This window comes from Perca fluviatilis, chromosome 19 (genome assembly GCF_010015445.1).
Source record: "Perca fluviatilis chromosome 19, GENO_Pfluv_1.0, whole genome shotgun sequence".
NCBI lineage: Eukaryota > Metazoa > Chordata > Actinopteri > Perciformes > Percidae > Perca > Perca fluviatilis.
Window position 1 is genome coordinate 8,066,336 of NC_053130.1, and position 6,840 is coordinate 8,073,175.

A 6,840-nucleotide genomic window follows, 5' to 3' on the forward strand; every position below is an offset into this window, starting at 1 on the left:
CTGTCTCACCATCGGAATATGTCTGTCCTGAATGATGCGCTTCTCTCCCCAAGCATGACACACTTACTGGGCTGCGGAGCCGAGCCACGGGACGAGGCACGGGACAGAGACAGGACAGAGTCAGACGAACATGATGAGGATGCGGGGGGGGAAAAAGGCAGATAAGAGCTAATGGCGATACCGCTATCGACAGAGTAATGTTCATAGAGAAAGAAGACAAATAAATAAAAGATCTGCGGACTGGAGGGTGGTGACAGTGATGGTGACGAGGATGTTGTAGGCTAAGGACGGGACCGCTCGGAGGAGGATGCTCGGACGATCGGAGCGCTTCTCTGCTCAGTGTTGATCATCGTGCGAGTAAATCTCGGGTATCACCGAGAGTTTAACGAAGCGCTATTCTGAGGAGGTGAGGCCAAGTCCCGAGAGAGAGAGAGAGAGAGAGAGAGAGAGGGAGAGAGAGAGAGAGAGAGAGAGAGAGAGAGAGAGAGGACTGGGGGATCATTGTGTTGTTGTTGCTGCTGCTGTCAGTGATGTGAAGCGACATTAAGGAGCTGATGAAAGGACTTCTAGTTGTGCGTGGACACATTTCTACACCTTCTTTGCAGGTAAGAAGCTTCTGTAATCTCGCTTTCCATCTCTCTTACTGTATCTCTCCATCTCTATCTAAACTATCTCTCTCTCTCTCTCATAAAACTACAAATATACAAGTGTAGCCTACACCACTAGATTAGGGAGTAATAGGGAGGTATGGTTGCAGTTAATATCTTTGGTACTTAAGAGTGACTTTATGCTGACATTATCCTCTTATCTTCTTTTTTTTTAACTCCTACAGTATCACAATGCTATTATGTAATATTCCAGTAGGTGCACTAACAGGATATTAATAAACACTTTAGGTAGTATGTAATTACAGGCTACATTTACTCAAGTACACGTTTGAGGTATTTGTACATTTTATGCAACTTCCACTGCACTAAATTATATTTTTGACTCCACTAAATGTATCCGACTGACATCATTTCTGGTTACTTTTTAGATTATTTTTAAACATGATCAGCTCAATAATAGATAATGCATTCTTACAGATTTAACTATCTAACTGTAAATAAATAAATGCTGCTTATGCATTAATGCATCAGTGTTAATAATCCAATACTTGATACTGGCAAGAGCCAATCTTTTGCTTATTGAGGTCTTTTACTTTTTACAGATATTGTGAGTACATTTAGCTGACTATACTTTAGTACTGTTACTTAAGAAACTTAAGTATTTCACTTGTAAATGTGTACTTTTTAGATTTCTGCACTACTACTTTTACCTAAAGGATTATTAAACATGTCTTCCACCACTGGAGCAACCTGATTAAATGAGTGCAGAAGCATGACGGATGCATATGCATACACAACATGAGGGGGGTCAGTGATTGCTTTGAGGAGTATTGAATGTTCTTTGCAGTCATCAGATCACATCAGCTACGGGCAATATTTGATGGACAATCATGATGGATGTCAATATTAATACAAAGAAACACACTCACAACTGTGTTTTACAGACACAGTATCCAACAAGAACTCCCTATAGCCTACATTGTGTTGTTCATCTAAAAATGTCACAATGGTACCGTTACAGGCAATTACTGCAAAAGTAACATGAAGCAAATTTACTATTGCTAACCACAAACACACTGTCGGTCCCTAAAGGGCTTTCGTAGGCGAGTTATAGTGATTTTTGGATCTTTCTCTCTCGCTCATCTTTCCTCCCCGGCTTCCCTCCTACACACTTAAACTCTCTTGTTTTAGCAGTGAAGTACAAAAGCCTTACAACCCTACAGTAACAGTAACAGTGCAGGTCAAATGTTGTCATACAGTAGGTCACTTTATCAGTGATCAACATGCATGTGTTATATAACAGTTGTTTAGGCCTATAAAATAGAGGAAATCCAAACAGGTGCAGGTGATGTAATGAGACCATATGGGCCAAGATAAAAACAGAATACATGAACTGGATTGAAGAAACTAGATGGGAAAAATAAAATGCATAGGATAGCCAAGAGGAAAATATACAGTTCCCTTGGAAGTGGGGTCATCTGTGTTGTTGTGTTAAAAGCCACATTTCCAGTTTTAATATGTGTGACTTTTTCCAGTGACATCTGATGACAGTTTGATCTAAAGAGCCTCACAGTATCAGGACTGCATGCAGTCTTAGTTCTCGGCTCCCCAGAGGATATCAAAGCCCTTCCATGTGTTATCTGAGTGGCTATCCCTCTCCACTCAACTGTGAAGGTCAACGCTACAAAAAGCCCTTTGACTTCAGTCTACTCTCACTTACAGATTTATTCAACATGTTTGACTCTTTAAATTGTAACAAATTGAATAACTAAAGGGGCACTTGGAGAGGGCATGACCAAGGCCATGCCCTATCTCGCAATGTTACAGAAAGTGAAAAACAATTTGTGTTTCCGCCCCGTGAGTCGAATCCGCTTCAAAAGTTAATGGGTTCTTCCTTGGCCCATGTTGCATTCTTCCACCAAGTTTCATTAAAATCGGGCCAGGGTTTTTTCCATAATCCTGTTGACAGACAAACCACCCTCTGGGCGGAGGTACAAAAAGCTAAGACTGGATATATGAAGCTTAAACTGGATATATGAGATCTTTAGTGCAGATTATATCTGTCAATGGAAACAGTGTACTGTAAGGAGTGCATGTAGCAGGCTTTAGCTTAGTTAACATTCAACAAAATGTATGTATATACTAAATAAATGTTGTGTTTACATTCAAATAAATTATGGAGGATAAAGCAACAGCCATACTCTCTAAGAAATTACATGTACAAAAGTACGGAGGATGTGACTACATGAAATGAAAGTTTTAATATCCCAAATGTTTGTTGTTAACATTTTTATTTTGCAGAGCCACTTCTAAGTTCAGTATGTGTGCATAACTACCATAAGTACAGTTGTACTTAGTTATGCACACATACTGGAAATGCAACTGACAATAGAAATGGACATACAGTATTAAATGGATCCACATATTTTCACTTCCAAATATACTTGTTTCCTTGGCAACTTGTTTAAACTTGTACTGATCACCTCGTCCACTCTGTTCAAAGCCGGGCCCCCACATCTCACTGAGCTTAGCTGCTGAGTAAAATGATTTTAACACTGAGAGTCATGATAACCAAAACCTTAAGAAAAGATCAAGATTGTAAAAGAAATGACCTGTATAAAAAAATCCAACACATTTAGTGACTCAAACGTACCTTAAATACAATAAAGAAAAATTGCGTGATAAAACCTTGTACCGAGCGATGAGAAGTGGTGGAAAAAGTATTCAGATCGTTTACTACTAAAAGTACTAATACCACACTGCAAAAATACTCTATTACAAGTAGAGGTCCTGCATTTTAAACATTAGTTAAGTAAAACCATGTAAGTATCATCAGGAAAATGTATTTAAAGTATTAAAAGTAAAAGTACTTTGCAGAATAATTGTCACGTTTTAGTAACTTGAAATGATCATAACAGTTCTGTCAATCAGCTAAGTGTTTAATCGGCTAATCATTTCAGCTGGACTTCAGGTTTTATGCGCCACATATCTGGAACAAACTCTCAGAAAACTGCAGGTCCGCCGCAACAACCTGTTCTCACTCTGAACTCGTAAAATACGGACGTTTGGACAGTAGCTGTCCGCGTCTGAAGCGACGAAATAAAGCGCCCTTCAGTGTGTTTGTATAACGTACCGGGGAGAGCAGTAACTACAGTAGTAACCGAGCAGTATGTAAGGGGGGAATTCAGCGTAGGGAGGTTGGTCGGGGTGCTGGATGGGTCAAACACAGGACTCTCACCCAGGAGACCGGGGATCGTGTCCCGCGTGTGTCTTTAACCGTCCCGTTATTGCCGCGTGTCACAGATGCCGCTTTCGTAAGCGAAACGTAAGCCCACCCACGACCTTTTCCTGAACCTAACTGCGTCAAAAGTGACGCCAATAGTCCCAACCATGCGCGTTTAGTTAAAGCGCGTTATATGACGCTAAAGGAGACCTTTAGCGTCAATAACAACGACAAAGGCACCTGACCAAGGGTCCCCGTATTTTACGAGATGGGAGTGAGAATGTGTTGGCCGCAACTCTCAGTTCTTTTACATCAAGGCTGAAGACCTTTTTTTTTATGCTGCCTTTCTTTAAATAATTGTTAATTTCTTATACTGCACTGTAACTTTTATTCTTGTATTTGATCTGTTTTAAATTGTTTTATTGTTTTTAACTGCTCTTTAATGTTTTATGTAAAGCACTTTGAATTGCCCTGTTGCTGAAATGTGCTATACAAATAAAGCTGCCTTGCCCTGCCTTGCCTAGACTTGTAGGCCTATATATTGTTAGGTAGTTTAATTTATAATAAAACATCCTATTTTATAAACTACATGTGTTTTCTGTTCAAAAGTCTTAATTTGTAAAGTAACTAGTAACTAAAGCTGTCAGATGAATGTAGTGGAGTAAAAAGTACAATATTTTCCTCTAAAATGTAGTGGAGTAGAAGTAGAAAAGGGCATGAAAAGTACCTCAAATGTGTACTGAAGTACCGTTCTTGAGTTAATGTGCTTAGTTATTCCACTACTGGCGATGAGCACTCCGTTCCACTCTGTTCCACACGGACTGAACCTCTGACCTCTCACTGTGGGGTCGACTCTGTGACCCGGCTAGTCATGGGAGTTGAACCCACGGGCTTTTAGCGATAGCGTGGACGCTCTATAACTGCGGGTCCTGCCATAATCACTAGTCAGTGTGAAATTGGTGTCGTCGCCGGGACTGACATGTTGAATGGATGATAGGGCTGTGTGGGCCAAATAGACTGTCAGAGAGAACTGTGAGGAGATGGATGACAGGAGGGAGAGAGGGGCAAAGAGAGAGAAACGACAGAGAGAGGAAATACCAGAAAGAAAGATGAAGAAATGAGAGAGTGCTGCTGGGGCTACAGGCAATACCTGACTCCCTCAGTTTCTCTATCTCTGACTGGTCCTGTCCCCCACGCTCTCCTTCTTTTCTCCTGCCTGCCTTTGTCTTATCTTTAGAGTATTACAAGCTCTGCACAGTATCTAAAGCGGTTTTTGCTAGCAGCGCTGTAACAGCTCAGAAATGTGTTACTGTTTTGTTGCAACTTGACATGTTACTTATAAAATAATGTGCTTGTTTTTTTTATAGCATTCTTTCCCATTTCATCACATCTGTCCAACAAGTCCTCATGACAAAATTACCTTTACGCTTAAGCTTTGATTAAGTTTAGGCAACTAAAACTACTTGGTAATGGTCAGGTAAAGATCACCTGCTTGGATAAAAGAAAGGAAAAGATTGACTGTTTGTACAAAAATGGGGGTGTAAACTGCATTCTGGCCAATTCGTACATTTTAGCAATGTCCGGCTACTTCTGCCTTTGCTACTTAGAAATAACTTTAATACACTCATCTGTTTGTTATCATATGTGTGCAGTCTGATCCAGAAATCTTTTGCATGCAGACTAGTAGGAGTTCCTGTGATTGCATCATGTGAAATTTGTATGTATAGTATTTACTCTGCTCTTCCTATCCAGTTAGGATTTTTAGAAGCCTTTCATCTCAACTCCCTCTAAGGACATTCATATGCAATTTTGAGAAATTGGCAGTAGCCTCCAGTTTGGCAACTATAAGCAATGCAAGTCCGTAGAGAGATGACATCATTCCCATTTTGAAACTGCAGTCAAGTCTATAAAAATCGGAATCCTTCAGAACACACCATCTCTTATTCTTCCTGGAAATGCATTCAATTATGCAGTAAGTTGTATTGTGCTTAGGGTGTCCAGATGAGAATGGGTAAAATTTGGGACGAGACGAGAAAACCCGAAAAATACTAAATTATTAAAATCATGAACTCAAGTGTCATTATGAAACAAATAAAACAAACACAATGACGTCATTGTGTTTGTTTTATTTGTTTCAGTACTGCGCTTTAACATCAGCAAAATCCAATCCAATCACTCCTTCTCGTGGCTGCCTGCACTTAACATGAATTTCAAAACTCCGCACCAAAATTATTTATGATTTTTATTCAAAAACTCAACTGTCTGTCATGTAAACCCAAAAATACAAATAATAATTAAAATCATGAACTCAAGTGACGATGGGAGCTAGCTGCAGGACGACTCAATCACCATGAACAGTTTTGAATGTTCTATCAGACTTTGCTCTAATTTTCGGGATTCAGGATTCGGGATTCGGGATTCGGGACAACTGCTTGGATTTTCTGACGTCTGGTCACCCTAATTGTGCTGCATGTTGGAGTTTTTTTTTATGTTAAATGTCTTTGTAGCTGTCATGTGTTGTCCAGTTTGCTTTCTTGTATTCCCATCATGACATCTATTGCCAAGATTTAAAAATGTTTAAAAATCTTGCTGGTATTTGCTTTGGTAAACCAACCATCCGATAAGAAAAGGTATCAATGAAGCAAAGTTTAAAATCCCAAAAAACTAATTCAAGTCGACAATGAAAAAAATTAATCTGAGAGAAAGTATTTTTTTCTCATATTGTTAGAGGTCCAGTGTGTAACGGTTTTAGTTGTTCATTATCAAAATCTGTGTTGCCCGTTCACAACCTTGTCCTTTTTCATGAATATTTACCACCACCATTAATTCCAAGTATTCCTTTTGGCTTGACATTTTACATTTGCATTCGCATGAACTGGGGTAGACGCTCCATATTCATGCGCTATCTTGAAATACGTTAAGGGACATACAGGACGTACTGCTCCGCCTTTCACGTTTTCGCTGTCACATGATAAACTCACAGGTGCTGCTAATGCTGCTAATGGGTAT

General features: G+C 39.7%; 1 protein-coding gene across 3 annotated transcripts in view; it reads left to right on the forward strand.

Annotated features, from left to right (window-relative positions):
* The window catches only part of bean1 (brain expressed, associated with NEDD4, 1), a 52,728-nt gene continuing 45,888 nt past the window's right edge, over nucleotides 1–6,840 (forward strand). For 2 of the 3 annotated variants that reach the window (XM_039784812.1, XM_039784811.1), the window contains exon 1: nucleotides 1–605. The gene's annotated coding sequence lies outside the window, so the exon portion shown is untranslated. The remainder of the gene's footprint in view (nucleotides 606–6,840) is intronic. The other variant, XM_039784813.1, reaches the window with a different exon arrangement.